General features: G+C 36.5%; 1 pseudogene; it reads right to left on the bottom strand.

Annotated features, from left to right (window-relative positions):
• Window positions 1-15,267: 15,267 nt before the first annotated feature.
• LOC109446454 (translationally-controlled tumor protein) lies at window positions 15,268-15,788 on the bottom strand (annotated as a pseudogene).
• Window positions 15,789-16,335: the final 547 nt, after the last annotated feature.

Here is a 16,335-nt window from a genome sequence, read left to right as displayed (position 1 = left end):
TAATTACTGAATTGAGCCTATATTTTATATGATAGTACTCAGAAAAATAATGGGACATTCCCTAAATTTCACCCAAGAGCAGAGGACAAAGGAGAACCCATAGGATGCTTTTAAATGTGCAGTGAGAATAAAAATAAAATTGCTTTTTGATTACTATGCAATAAGTTCTGCTTTCTATACATAGTAGTTGCACATATAAATGATCACAGAAAACTGGGACTCAGTTTATTGGTGGTAGAAATCGCCAACACCAAGTAGTCTTACACACAAGCTTTCTCCAATACTAAAGGGGTATGAGAAAAGTGAGGACAATGAATACATCTGAGTGATCATGGCCTCCCTGGTTCTCCTTTCACTCCTTGTGAGGATGCACCCAGCGTGGGAGTGATGGTCTATGTCCTGCTCAAGCAGAGCAGTATTCTTAGCCAAAAGGGTCCAGAATAGGTGGTTACACTGGACTCTAAGCATCACTCCGCCTGAAAGGGCCACACTAATGACCATGTGATTATGGTTCTGTGTAAGACAATCATTCTGTTATTCAGCAAAATCGTGGAACACAAAGTGTCCACATTCCAAGTCCTGAAATCTTACCCGATCATTCTAATGCAATGTCCTCTTTTCGGTGTCCATGCTGGGTGTTGCACACATCAGTTAAAGTAATGCTGCTACTGTCACAAACGAACTCCAACAGATATAATAGCTCAACTGTAATAGAAGTTTAGCTCTTACAGAACTTCCAAAATTGGTGTTCCTGTTTGGTAGACAACTCTTGTCCATTGGTGATTCACTGTTCTGGGCTTTTCCATTTTGTGGCTTTGTCATCTTCAGCACATGATTTCCAATGCCATTGTGCTTGCTTCATCAAGCTGGCAAATGGGCAAAGGGCTTGGAGGAGTTTTTATGGGCCAAACCTGAAGTTGGCATCCATCACTTCTATTTCTAGATTCTATTGACTAGAATTAAGTCCCATAGCTACCTGTGGCCTTAGTGAATAGGACAGAAGGAAGAGAAAAAGTGTTCTGTGGACAGCTGGCCATCCCCAACCACAATTATACACTTTCTTCTCTGTGTCTATAGGGCCCAAGGATTTTCCACTTATGTCTACTTGGGGGCTTTCCATGAACAGCCTGGGCCATGGCCTGCCACACAACAAATTTAAGATATTCATTCAATTTTATGTAGTTGGTTCCCCATGGCTTTTGATGTTAAGGACTAAAACATCTAATTCTTTTCACAGAAATTTTTACGTTTAAGGAAGAAATAGAAAGGGCACTAATTTTGGAGAACTAATGTAGCAGCTTAATATTTGCTCATTACAGTCCATCATTGCCAACAGATTTTGTTCTTTGAAATAATTTTCATAATTACTTGAGTAAATTCCTCCATGAAAATAAATGGTGACAATTAACACAAATTTTGCTTTAGGATGTAGGTAATTAGTGAGTCTGTGTTTTCCAAATGTCTCTGTCATGAGGGCAGAGATGAGAATTCTAAATTCTTTCATTGCAAAAAGGCAGCACTGAATTATACACAGAGACTGATGTTCAGAATCATGAAATCTGAATGGCACTCAGACACTCAATTTCAATGTGATTTTAGAACAGTCACTTCACTGTTCTGTATGCCAGTGATCCTATGTACAGAATACCTCTTACAGATATGTTCCAAGGATCACATTGGAATATCAATAAAAACATATAGTTGCTATTTGAGTTCTAGGTGATATTTCTTCATATTTTTTGAGTTACTAAGAAAGGTTATTAAAAGGAGCAAAAATGACATTCTTGTTCAATAGAGACCACTCATGCAGCCCCTAGCAGACATTATTTTTATGGGGAGGATTGGTTATTTCCAGCTGTCTTCTGAATGCTGCTTGGCAATGCCTTGAAATTGCCTCTGTGCTGCACTGAAAGTGTTAGGGATGGTCTGGTTGTCTCTGCGCTGCCCTTGGACTTGACACTTTCTGGAAGTCTGGGTTTGCTTTATGATCCTGGGCAGAGGAATTAGCTCTCTTGATTGAATACTTTAAGGCCTCCCTGTGAAGGCGCACAGAAACTCAGCCTCCATTTTGTGATTTGAGAGACAGTCTCCAACAAGAATGTGAGCAGTTTAACCTGGAGATACAGGCACATTCAAATATAAGAATATAAGAATCATTTGTCTAGAGTTATTAATAAGAAATAAAACTTCTTCATGTCTTATTGAGTAGAGCTCTATCTACCTCCAGGGAGAAAAATTTAATGATTTTCCTTCTGAGAACCACTTTTCTATTGATCCTTTATGTAAACAAATATATCTTTTTTTTTTTTTTCTGGCCTCAGGGAAAAATCTGATCAGAAAAATGAAATGTTTTAATGGACTAATATTTGAAAAAGGAATTAAAAATATTAGAGTGTAACAACTCCTTTTTATGGTTCATAGAATCCCCACGTATCCTTAAAAGTATCCCTATTTAATACCCTTTAAAAAAAATCCCTGAGTTTATTGTTAGATTATATACGTGAAACTTAAATAACTTTACTAACGAGATTTAGAAAATTTTTGTTTTTTTATAAAATAAAACTGAATTTTCTCAAGGAATTAATAACTGGCTTGGCTTGGGAATTTTGGAACTATTTACAGCATTATAAGCAGAAACTGTAAAAAAACCAAAAAACTGCAGAGCCAAAAACTTAATGTAATAAGAGGAATATTTTGTGTTGATTTTACCTTTGGCCTTTCCTTCCTATTACTCGTATTGCTAACTGTCAGCTCTCAATTGAGATACAGCATCTTCTCCAGCTACTATAACCCTTTCAGCAGCTGGTTCTTAAGCACCTACTGTGCGTGTCACCAAGTACATGGTACTGTAGCCACCTGCAGGGACCATTCTAACCTGAAGTTTAAAAATCTTGTAATGCTCTCAGGGCAGCATCAATCCTTGACCAATGAAAAAAGAAAAAAAACTTTTTCTAAGTGAACAAAAATGTGATGATGCCAAACTATTGCCCCAACTATTTCTTTAACGAAAGGAAAGATTCAGAATTTACCCAACTGCCATGAGGATTGTGTCCTTATTCACTGATATTTTTGAAGCCAATATTATTCACCATCGACATTATTGTTTCCATAGCTTTCATTAAAGTTAATAGTTTAGAAATAATAGCTGACAGTTAAATCTCATGATGTGAATTATGGAAGCAGTGTAGACATCCAAATCTTCTCTTTCTCAAGCTGGCTGACCCAGCCTCATTGAAAGGGAAAGAAAAAAGATACATGTCCAACAGATACATTTTTTTCTTTTTTAGGCAAAATGTCTTATAAATTTAGATTCATTGAAATGGACACCCAGATTCTAGTATCTCCATGTACTATAAAGGCCTAAGATTATTGCCTCAAAAAGGAAAAAAAAAAAATTAGTTAATTCTGACCTTTTTAGCTGTGACTTCAATTTTATGATTTCTAATTTCGTTATGGAGAATTATATTGAAAACCATCCCAATATCTACTACATATTTCAATATTCAGAAATTATGTTATTTCTAACTTCAGGTCAGCTGCTAATGTTTATTCTCTTCTTGACATCCCTACTCAGTTGCCTTAGGAGATTTTCAGGAATACTAACAATGAGTCAAGGTTATGTGTTAGCCTCTATTCCTGTAATCTAGCCCTGACTGAGACAAGAGAACTTTAGGAGACCAAAACCAACTGCCTTCCTCTCAGGAACTCCTACTTTCCTTCCCATATTGGCTGTCCCTCGAGCTTAGTAGTATGGATTCAGCCTCCTGCTGTGATCAAAGGCAAAAAGGCAATCTGTTCTCATTCATGGGTATGTGTAAAACAAATGTTGGGAACTTCTAATAATTACTGCCTGTGGAGAGTTGATTGTAACAAGATGATTCATCCATTAGCTCACCTCCCACTGGACTCCTTCATCAACACATTTCCCATGATCTTGTTCTCCATCCTTCCCTAGCCACCCACTCTAGTGATCAAGACTGTCTTGTCTTCTTGTCCTTGGAATTATAACTGCTCTCCTGTAATGGACAATAAACTTTCTGGCTTTTATTTAACGCTAATCTCTCCACGAGTACCATTTTTACCTGCTCAAAAGCTGCTCTTACAAAGATTAGTTCTCTCTTCTGCATTATCAAGTTTTTTCCCCCCATGTAGCCCACACAAATGCTGTAAAATCTCCAATCAAAAAAATTACAATTCTGCCCCTTGACAGTAGTGTATCTTCAGCTGTTACCATATGGCTTTGCTCCTCATTAGGGTAAGAGCATTTCTTTATCCATCTTTAAAGAGCGTTTCTTTATCCATTTCTTTATCTAACACTCTCTTATCCCACTCCAGTCCCCATCACTCCACTGCTCTTTACCCTACATTGAAGTCAATTCTCAGTCCTCATTTCACCTGGCCTCTCACTGTCATTTGGCATTATTGAGCACTTCCTTCGTCTTGGAACATCTCTGTACTGGTGGTGTAGGGCATCACTCAATTTTCTTATTTATTTGCTGCTTCTTATTCCTCCTCAACTTAGATCCAATGCTGGAGAATCACACGGCTCAGTCCTCAATTGTCTTTTATTTTCTGTACTTACTTCCAGGGTTATCTCATTCTTTCCCAAGGGACTTTAGGTATTATTCATATGATTAACCCCCAAATTCATATCTCCAGCCCTAACCTTTTTCTTGAGTTTGATTTGAATAGCTGTTAATTTGATTCCTATACAAGAATGTCTAATAGACACCTTAAACTTAGCATGTGCAAACTGTACTCTCTTCTCTCCTCTCTTCCTGACACTTACTTTTCTCTCCGAGTTCCCTATATCATTAAATAGAATCACTGTTCATGAGCCAAAGACCAGTAAGCGCTGAGGGATGTAATGTAGTTGGATTCTCCAGTCTATTTATTCATGTTCTGCTAGGCACCTGGTTCTTAATTACCCTGCAGCCATATGTTGTGCTCCTACGTAATAGCTGCATCTGTGGAAGAAAACAAACACTTTTTTAACAATGTGATAAACCCTAAATCCTCTTTGTTTCATATGCAATTAATAGGACATCATGCAACGAATTCCCATTGATCACTATTTTGTTCTGGTCTAGCCTGTGTTCTACCTAAAACATGTGACCAGGTGATAAATTGCAGCCCAGATAATGAAGAGACAATTAATGTAGATACAGAGCTATACCATAGAATTATAAATGGCTCCAGGGGCATGTTGTGAAGAGATTTGTTTTGTTTGTTTCTCTTTTTTAATGTTTCCTTTGTAGTCCTCTCTCAACGCCTCCTTTATCAAAGCTTTGTTTTTCTATTTAAACGGTCACATTAGGATAGATTTCATAGTCAGAACCTTGGTTTCTCTCAGCCCTACACATTATTCTCAGCACAAATCAATTTGCCATTGTATTTAACAAGGTATGTATTTATTTATCACGAATTTTGTTTTTTAAAGGATTTGAAAAATGTCAGTCTAAAAGTCCATGAGAACCAAATTGATCGTGAGGGATTTTTGTGCGTTTATTTTTTTGTTTATTTTGTCTACTTGCTCTGCCACTAACTTTTAGCATGTTAAATAGCTTTTTGATTCTTCATGTGCCACATCCAAGTAATGACAGACTCTATGAGCAATAAACAAAAAATTAAATGCTTGAAAAGCATTTGGAAAATATGTAACACTCTAGATACACAGATTTTAATCTTATGATGAGGGAAGTACACCTTAAAATTTTTCCTATTTATTTCGTTTTGATTTTTACTCTGTAAACTGAAGAACTAATTGTACATTTTATGTAAGCCAAAATGAAAATCCTAACATATTTATGGATATTGAAGCCTAGCTAATTTTCCTTTTACTTTGTTGTGTTTATTAAGCAAATGTTAAATTTCACCTAATTTTATACAGCAAGTTCCTATGTCAAATCCAGGATTCCAAAATGTAAAAAGAAGCATAGTTTCTTTCTTCAAAGAGCTTAATCCTGAGAAAAGAGTTTACATAAGCAACTGATATATGTTATATTTCTACAAAAAACTTTGTTCAGGCCAAAATATTTCTCCAACTGGATTCTATATACTATCAGGGATCTTCTAATTCCCTATGAGATATTTTAAATTTTATGTTGTAATTTTAAAGTCATTTGGAAATATTAATAGAGTCCTATTATCGAGAACATCTGGATGACTTTCCTATAACCAAGAACTGCTATAGACTTAAAATATGTCTGTGCTTGAATTTTTGATCAAAGTGGTACCTAAAGTGACAGATTTTTTTTTTAATGCGTTGATAAGCTTGCCTTGTTGCTGTTAACTTCCCAATGTCAAAGTGATAGCAATAGCTCCAAATCTGTTGAATATTCTTTCCTAGTTATAAATACAAAATTTCCCTTCTAAAGTGAACATTCACAATTTAAAGGTATATCTTAATTTGACTTTAGCTTTTAAATCTATTTGAAAATATGACTTTGACACCACAAAAATTACTATGGCAAAATAATTCTTAGTGTTTATAGACTATTTAGATGATTAAATAGAAGTATTTTTCAATAATTTTTGCAATATATTTCAATTATGTTACCAAATGTTAATATTTATTTATTTATTTATTTATTTATTTATTTATTTATTTATCTATTGGTGGGGAGCATTATAAGGTGGAAAAGTCCATGTATGACATGGGGGAAATTTTTTAGGGGGGTTGTTACCATAGTGAAATGAATTAACTTTAAATTGTTGGCTTTGATAGAGTGTTTGAGACATTTAAGTTAAAGAAAAAAGAGGAAGCCTATTTACCTCTAAATACCTAGAAGTTCAGGTATTGTTGCTGAATTAAAGTAGCATGAAAACCTATAAATGTTTTCACAGCTAATTTTCACATATGGCCTAATGTTGAAATCAGGTAGATCAAAAACAAAAAAGTACTGCTCATGTTACTAAAATTATTCTCAAAATCTGGAAGCCAAAAGACATACATGCTACAAATGTATACACATATTTTCTATACCTTATCTCAGCCCCCAAGGTAAAACCTTAATAGTCATACCCATTTTAAGCTAAGTGGTCGCTAGAAGTTACAATCCGTGGATGTATAGTTTAAATATTTTGTCATTTTGCTCTAGAATTTATAACTGTTTCTGTATGTGGTAACAGTGAAAATGAACTGTCTTCTGACCATGTATTAGAGCTCTATGGTGTCACAATGACTTGTTTAGAAATCAATGAATAGCACGGATTTGGCAAACTCCACTTGTAAGAATCTAGTTGACTCATAGCAATATTAGTCCAATTGTTCCAAATAGAGTTGTACAGTTCCAAGTTTTTTTAAAAAAGGATCATTCTATCTTAAGCATTCTAAACCCTTTTAAGACCACTACCAAATTCAAGCCAAATGAAATCTTAGTGTCCTACTGATGCTCTGTAAAGATCTTGAATTCTGTTAGACATTGTCAACGCTTTGACTTCTCTATCCTAGGCCTTTAAATCCCAGTCCTTCAAGAAAAGACAAGGTGATAATATCGAACTTTTTTTTTTTTTTTTTTTAAAGAAAAACATGGTGTAAGTAAGTCATGTATCACAACAAGCGTTTGTGTCAAACTTTCTGCAATATGGGTTATTAGCTGCTGAAAGTGATGACACAGGGAGGTTGTAGACTTCTTCCTTATATGTCTTTGAAAATCAATTAGTCCCTAATGGCTGGAATTGGAAACCCAGATAGCAATTTATTGTTGTCCAATCAAATAGAATTTTGATTGCCTCTTTTTTCTTCTAACAAACCTTAATATCTTGCATAATTGTCTGCAACAAACCATCAGTGTACGAAGAAACAACTCTGAATAAAATAGCATAGTTTTATGAAGAATGAACACACTGAAGGTAGAAATTCAACTCGTAATTATAAAGGAAGGAAAGAAGGTGTTATTGGAATTAAATCATTCAAATATATTGGAACTTCATGATTTCTGCAACATGATTATCATTTTAGAGTGCTCAAAATGTAGCTTAGGAGTAAAAATGTGTGCTGTACCTGGCAATATATTTTTGTCTGTAGAATTTATATCTGAAATAATCCATTCGGTTAACTCCTTTATGTTTTACTTGAGTCATTCAAATGACAGTGGTGAAAATTAAATTACTCTAAAATGAAAATTTATTCAGCATTTAATAAGCGCATTCTGCTGTCCTTCATATTAAATGATAACATATTGAATGATGAATAGGAATCTTTTTTTTTTCTGTTGAGAAACTATAATTTTTTCCTGCAATGCAATTTCTAAAGGTTTTTGCTTGGCTTTAAGTGTCACAAATCCTCTCTCCATTTTCAAGATGATAGCTCTTTTAATGTTTTACCATCGTCCTTTGTCAGAAAAGACTCTAAAGTATTGAATAAACTTCCCAGTAACCTTTTAAATAAGTCTCCCTCATCCACAGACATGTTTTAAGTCTTGTTCATGTGAGATAATAAGACAATTCTCAAAATTTGGAACAGTACTGAATCAATTATTGTTTAAAAATATATTAAGAAAAATCTAAAAGTTATGGTCCTCTGAGAGACAAAAAAGACCGAACTGTTAGGAAATAGCAACAATTTGGTCTCTTCTCGTTGTTATTTACTGATATTTGATGGCTTCAACTCATCTTGAGGTATACGCGCAATTAGAGAAATTCTAGAATCTCTTAAGGCAGACACTGCATAATTACTTATTGTTTTGTTGTATCTCCAGTCGAAACTATGACAACCACCGGGTTCAGAAATATTGACTGAACTATGGAGTAGACCCAGATGAGTCTATGTATATAAGGAACCAAGAGGATTTCCTGGAAAAAAAAATTCCAAGAGAAGAAGGAGTCAGACATGAAAAGATCGACACAGCCTGAGTCACTGACGGGAAAGCCAAGTGGTATTCATGTCCCAGTTCATATCCTGTAATGAGAGCTTTTGTCTGTGGGAGTATAACAGAAACTCCCGTAATAGAGTGTAACGCAGCGCAGAGAGAAAAAATCTTCCCTCTCTTTGAACTAAATGTAGAGTTTGGGCAACTGCAGGCTGCCAGGGCCTCAAAAATGGGGCTGAGGAGAATCTGGTGAGACTGGCATAAGAGAATTGTCACTCTTCGAGGGCTTAGGGAACGCCAGTGGTGCCTGCAGGAGACCGCTGTGTCTGCAGGGTGCGAAAATCTCTCATAGAAGTAAAAGTGGTGATGCTCAGCATTAGAAAGTCAGAACAGAAGAGGGAAGAAACAGAAGCCCCAAAAAGGCAGCTGTCCCGATGGTGTTTAGATTTATGGGAACCCAAGCGAGACCCTCCCAATTATACATGAGTAGGAAAAGCCAGGGGCTGAGTCTTTTATTAGTAGGTTTGGATGGGTTTTATTTATGACCACTCTCTGTGCCTTCCTTATAATAGATTCTCAGTAGCTGTGTATTGAATGAATGATGTAAAGGTAACCTGAGGAGTTCAGAGGTGGAATTAAAAACTAGGAATATAAAGTCAATGGCAACCCTTATTCAACATGGTTCTCCATTGGCTTACCTGATATGTCTTTAGGACTTGATCATTTGAAAGACAAAATTGAAAGAATGTAGTTTCCAGTGAGCTGATCATGGAACAACACTATTTCATTTTGTAGAATTTAAACATTAATTTTCCCATAGTAAGGTCAAAGAATTTTAAAAACTAATGTAAATGTTGTGGAAAATTTCTTGTTTTCCCATTTTATACCTAGGGTGATGTTCTAAAAATCAGGCATATATTTTACTTCTTAATAAAGATAATTTAATGATTATCAAGTTCTGAATATAAAGAATTTGCTTTGTAGTTCCTTTGCTCTGAGACAAAGTTTAATGAACTCTGATGTTTAAAAAAAATCCTAGAAAAGATGAATTTGATGTTCATAATGAAGAAAAATGATCCATTATTAAATAATAGCAACACTACATGTTTTTGCAGCTGCCATACCAGATTTTTTAGCCCTACAGGAATAATCCCTGATGAAATAAATTAATTGCTGTGCATTTTTGTTTAAAGCCTAATTATTTTTTGTATGTGTGGAAAGCAAATGTTGAAAAACTATATATTTGATTATGTCACTTTCATGCTTAGGACCACTTGATGACTTCTTATCACCACCTACTACAAGTTGTTTGCCTCAGTAATCAGCCTTGGAAACTATGTTACTGTGCATGAGTTTTATTCAGGAATGGTTTTAGGATCAGCGCTGATGGAAGGGAAGAAAAAAATAGCAGAATTAAGCAGAGGCAGAAGTGAAACTGAGAAGCTGCCTCAGTGGGGCCTCAGCTGAGGAGTTCTGAGGTTTGGATAACTCTTCTGAATTCCTGAGTTGGGGTCAGGAAACCAGGTCTTATCCACCTATTTCAATCAATCATTGAATGTGGGCCAGCGTGGGAAGGAGGCAGGACCTTGGAAGAGATGGTTTTCGCCAGTTGAGGCAATCCCCAGAGGGGGCCAGCAACAGAGGACTGAGAACTTTCTGCTGGCAGCGCTACTAGCACCTGAGGAATTCAGTCATTTATTCTTGAAGGGAGGTTCAGCCTGCACATTATAGCATCTATGCACCACACAACAGGATGAAATCATAACTCATTAATATAGCTTACAATCCCAGGCCAGATCCAACCTACCTTTCCATATTTATTCTCTACTATTATCCTAACCATACCCTGGATGTCAATCAACTCCCCTGCTCTTGTGTGCTTCTATGCTGTTGAAAACAATACACTGGGCACACTTTCTTCCTACCCTTCAAGATTTCATATACTCCCTTAGTCATTGTAAATGCTTTTTCCTCATTAGCACTTATCTCACATTACTGTTATCTACTTACTTACAAACCCCTCAAAGAAAGATAGCTGTTTTTCATTTACATTGTACAACAAATACTTAACATAGACCCAAGTATATAAAGGTCCATAAACACTGAGTGACCAAATGAATCATGAATGAGCAATTCACAAAATCACAGAGGAAGCAGATGTCAAACTGATTATCTTGTTGAATATGCCCAAATTATTGAGGGCAGAAATCAATTCTAATAGACCAACGTTTATCCCAGTGCTGGTATGTGTCAGAAACTGCTTGGGTTTGTGAAAAAGACAAATAAATGAGAAATATAGTCCATCCTCAAGGTCCTATAATATATTTGAAGAGATGGGAAACAAAAAAAATATGAAACTTAATTGGTACAACATAAAATAGAATTTAATACAAAAATACACGAGAAATCATAGACAGCCCACCTATTACAATTGAGATGTGTTACAGAAAGTTATTTGTGATTTCTTTTTTGGTGCAGAATTCAGGTTCTATCTTTCTAAAGAACAATATCTGACACATTCATAAACTTCTCTGGATAGCCTATATAATCCTAAAATATATAACCCTATTAAATCTAAAATAAGCCTTAGTACTAACAGTGATATATACTGTAGTAGCACTTACAGGATTTTTATGTGTATGTCAAATGTAATTAATTGATAAATATGTTCATATATTCCACAAATATTTTGATGAGCATCCATTATATGCCAGATACTGGGTACAGCTATGAACAACTCACATAACAGCTATGAACGACTCCTTCTCCACAATCGTTTGGCAAAGCAGACACTGAATGGGGATCATAATAAAAGGAGATAAATGTTATGAAGGTGGGAACTGCAATGTGCAATGGTAGCACTCAACAGAGAGCCTTCTTGGCTTGGGAGTTTTTATATGAGGTAGGGTTATGTTGAGGTTTTAAGGACGAGTTAGATACAAACTGGAGCTTGGAGGGAAGAAGGAGGAAGGACAGGTTCCAAATAGAGAGAAGATCATGTGTAAAGGTCAAGACTTGGGAGGGATATGCAAATAGAGCCCATTTGAGTAGCAAAAAGATCTGCCATATGGCTAGAGTACTGAGAATAAAGTGGAAGATAGCTACATGTTGGGGAGATGTGTAAAGGTCACATCATGGCAAGTTTTGTAATGAATTGGTCTTGGCCTTAAGTGCCATGCAGAATTGAAGGTGGGCAATAATAGTCTCAGATTTGCTTTGGTGGAAGATGATTCTGGAAATAGTGTAGAGGCGAGGTGGTAAGGGTCAAAAATAACAGGAGGGAAATCAGGGGGTTAATACAGCCAATGAAAGTGCACAAGTAGCTTGGCCTAAGGTATTGGCAGTGGAGATGGATAGAAGTGGGTGGTGGCAAGTCTGTAGGATAAATGGTGATTGGAGATTGATGAACTATGGGGAGTGAGGGAGAAAGAGTACCTGGGGATGCCCAGGGCCCGCGAAGTTCTAATAAAGTATGGCTGCAGTATACCTGTCTGCTCACCTGATCCAGGCAGTGTGAAAGGGGCTTGATTCTGTTCCTGTTCAGGCACAGGTCACAGTGCAAGAAAGGAGTCCCTGGCAGCTGGCCACAATAGAGGCAAAGGTAGAAAATGAGCCACTCTCAGCAAAGCAGCGTGAAGGAACAGAGTGACAACTGGAGGTCTACACTCAGTGGAGTGGAATGTTCCTGGCCAGGCCAGCAGAGAAGAAGAACAACAAAAAAGCATCTCCTGACATTTGGAACGGATTTGGTTTTCACAGTTAGACCTCAATGTTATTACCTACGAGCTGGTCTGACATTTAGAGCCAAGTCATTGTATTCTCCTGTTGGACATAAACAATCCCTTACCTCAGGTGAGGTCACCCTGAGACAATGATAAAATGAAACACAGCAAGGCTACTTCATCAATTTGTCCAAGCACAGACAAAAAACATGGTTGTTGGGCTACCCACAGAACACTCAAGCATAGAAGTGGCCTCTTTTCTAACAGCATCCAATCTAGAGTAAACTGCTTCCTTAGACTCTGTCCCAAATCACCCAATCCAAGCCCAAATCCTACAAAGAGATATAAATGTGCTTTCTAACTCCTTCTGAGACACCCCACAATTCCCCACGCTGTATGTTCTCCCCCATTGCAATGAGTAATAAATAAGTCCAACTTGTTTAACTACAAAGGGGTTCCCAGTGGTCTTTGACTGAGGGCATTGCTAGTAGGTTCAGAATTTACCCATTGGCAACTGTCTGCCTATACGTGGTTCACTGACATTTTAGTACCATAGAATGGCACACCATGAGCACTTAATGAACATGTGCTAGACAAATAAGCAAGCATTTACAGGAATGAAGGAGAAAATGCTGTAAAATTCACCTGCTTGCAATCCTTTTTGACCAGTTTCTTGGTCTCGAATTTTTATCAAATCCTACACTGAAAAAGAAAACAGGGGAAAAAATTAAAACCAAAACAAAAGCCCCTGGAAGATTTATGAGTCATGCTACTTCAGTCATGACAGTCTTTAATTTTTTGTTACTTTGATTTTGCTCGGGGAACTTTTAGCTTTACTCATCTTTAATTACCTTAATTTCATGCTTAACTCAGGCACAGAAGAGATCTGTTTGTAATTTCAGATGCGAGAAAATGAAATTCCCCTCAGCAAAGTCAGATTTTAAAATTCAAGAGGAGGAACAGTGTGCTAGCTCACAAAAAAATATCAACTTTACATTTCAAGGTAATTCAGTGGTAATGCAGAATTAAAGAACTCAGGTTTCTTTTTGGAAACAAAACAAAGCAAAACAAAATCCAACAGAGAGAGTGAATGTGTGTTAAAAACAAAATCTGTTTGTCTCTCTTTTGTGTTGTGGTAAAAACATTTGACATGAGATCTACACTCTCAACACATTTTTAATGTACCATACAGTATTATTAAGCACTATAAGCACCTCTCTAGGATTTAATTATCTTGCATAACGGGAACTTTATGCCTGTTGAACAGCAGCTCCCCATTTCTCCCACCCCCACCCCCCAGCCTCTGGCAGCCACCATTCCACTCTGCTTCTCTGTGTTTGACTATTTTAGATGCTTCATATAAGTGGGGTCATACAGTATTTGTCCTTCTGCAACTGGCTTCTTTCACTTAGCATAATATCCTACAGGTTCATACATACAGACCCAAATGGCAAGATTTTCTTCTTTTTTAAGGCTAAACAATATTCCATAGTATAGACACCACATTTTTCTTTATCCATTCTTCTGTAGACAACCACTTAGGTTATTTCCACATCTTGGCTATTGTGAATAATACTGCAATGAACATACCGTGTTTCCCTGAAAATAAGACCTAGCCGGATAATCAGATCTAATGTGTCTTTTGGAGCAAAAATTAATATAAGACCCAGTCTTATTTTACTATAATATAAGACCGGCTATAATATAATATAGTATAACATAACATAACATAGCATAGCATAGCATAGCATAGCATAGCATAGCATAGCATAGCATAGCATAGCATAGCATAGCATAGCATAGCATAGCATAAGATATAATACCGAGTCTTATATTAATTTTTGCTCCAAAAGACACATTAGAGCTGATTAGCCGGCTAGGTCTTATTTTCGGGGAAACACGGTAAGAGTAAAAATATCTCTTTGAGATGCTGATTTCAGTTATTCTGGATACCCAGAAATGGGATTGCTGGGTCATACGGTATTTCTATTTTCAGTTTTTTTGAGGAACCTCTGTACTGTTTTCCATAATGGCTGTACCAATTTACATTTCCACAATAGTGAACACTTTCTCTCACATACTCACCAACATTTGTTATCTTTTTAAAAAAATGTTTTATAATAGCCATCTTGCCATCTTAACAAGTATGTGCAGAAACTTTTTATTGTCTCTAGAAGGTGGGATAGTCAGGCGATGCTAATTTTTTTTTTTTTTTTTTTTTTTAGTTTCTTGTATTTTTTTTTCCCAGTTGTATTAGTCTTTTTTTTATTCCGCTGGTAATCTCTTCCAGAGTTAACTACTTCCATTTGTAGGTGATGAAATGTCTAAAGAAATCCACTTCAAATGTTGGCTATGCTGTGAACATGGCCTTTCCCTTCACTTTAACTCCAAATTAAGACTTTTGATCTTTGGTTTTTATATTCCAGTCCCAGAAGTAGTTTTCACTGTAAAAGTTATCTGAAGACAGTCTTACGCTTCATAGTAGTGGTTATAGACCACTAACTTCTCCAGGAATATTACACAGGATGGATTTAAATATGTATTAAACTAAGAGGGATTCTCTCAAATGAGTTTAAATGCATTTTATTTTTAGACAACCCACATGACATGTTTTTCTTAACAACAATGCCTCCACTCCAAATCGATCAAGGTCAAAATAAACGAAGAGCTCAAGGTAACATTGGTCCCATCTGTCCTGGTCCTGGTATGTGGATGAAAAGTGGCTACCAGTTATGATGATGGCAGGTGATAGATCCCAATGGCCAACTGTGTTAACATTTTTCCATTTCTAAGCCGTCCTTAAAGAAAATCATATATGGGGTCACACCATCCTCACGGTAGTCCAGCAGAGCAACCATGCCATCTGGATTCTTGTTTTCACCAAAAAAGAACCGGTAGTTTTTGAAATTAGCAAGGATGTACTTGATTTGTTATGTAGCTCCTGCCATAAAAGGTTTTACTCTTTCTGGTTTCTGTTTTACAAGTTTCCCTTTGATTAATTTCATGTAATCTTTGATGTACTTCGTGTAGACTTCTTTTGTGAAACTGGTTTCCTACAAGTGATGATTCATGACAATATCACCATGAGTGACTACTGTGCTTTCAGTTCCTTTGACCTCAGGGACTTCAGCGGACGCATTTCCACCAATGAGCAAGTCATCAATGTTACCCTCTGTCCTACTGACCTCTTTCCCTCCACCTCCAGGCATAGCCCCTCCACGATCTCCCAGATCTTGTAGATGGAGGAGAACATCTCATCATGGCTGATGAGGTCCCAGTAGATGATTATGATGGCAGCTGGAAGGAGACGATGGTGGTGCTGGCATAGCAGGAGCTCAAGAGAGCCCGGTGCAGCTGGAGCAGTACTCGGCAATAGGGGGGAACTGGCAGAAAGCTAATTTCTTGTATTTTTCAAATGCTTAAAACAGAACAAAAATTATTTTATAATTAAAAAGAAAACAATAGTAATTCAAACCAATTAACACAGGCCAATTCATGAAGCTAAGTGGAATGGGAAATGTAATTTTCTGAGCCTTGATAAAGGTTATTTGAGGAAAAGGCGGGAGGAGATTTAGATTTACATATGTGTTTGTTTATATTAATCATATTCATCAAGGCCCTTCTGCTCTTCTACAGTTTATTTGATGCTGGTTAAGCCAATGGCTCAAAGACCATAAAACCACCTCCTGAAGATTTTGATAAATTTCAGTTTGCCAACTTAATTTTCTGAGTTTGAGGAAAGGAAGTAATGAAAAAATGGAAATATGCAAAAAGTTACTAACTCTTGTGCATTATGGATG

The sequence above is a fragment of the Rhinolophus sinicus genome, linkage group LG09 (assembly GCF_036562045.2).
Source record: "Rhinolophus sinicus isolate RSC01 linkage group LG09, ASM3656204v1, whole genome shotgun sequence".
Taxonomy (NCBI): Eukaryota; Metazoa; Chordata; class Mammalia; order Chiroptera; family Rhinolophidae; genus Rhinolophus; species Rhinolophus sinicus.
This window is presented reverse-complemented; position numbering and strand designations above follow the sequence as displayed.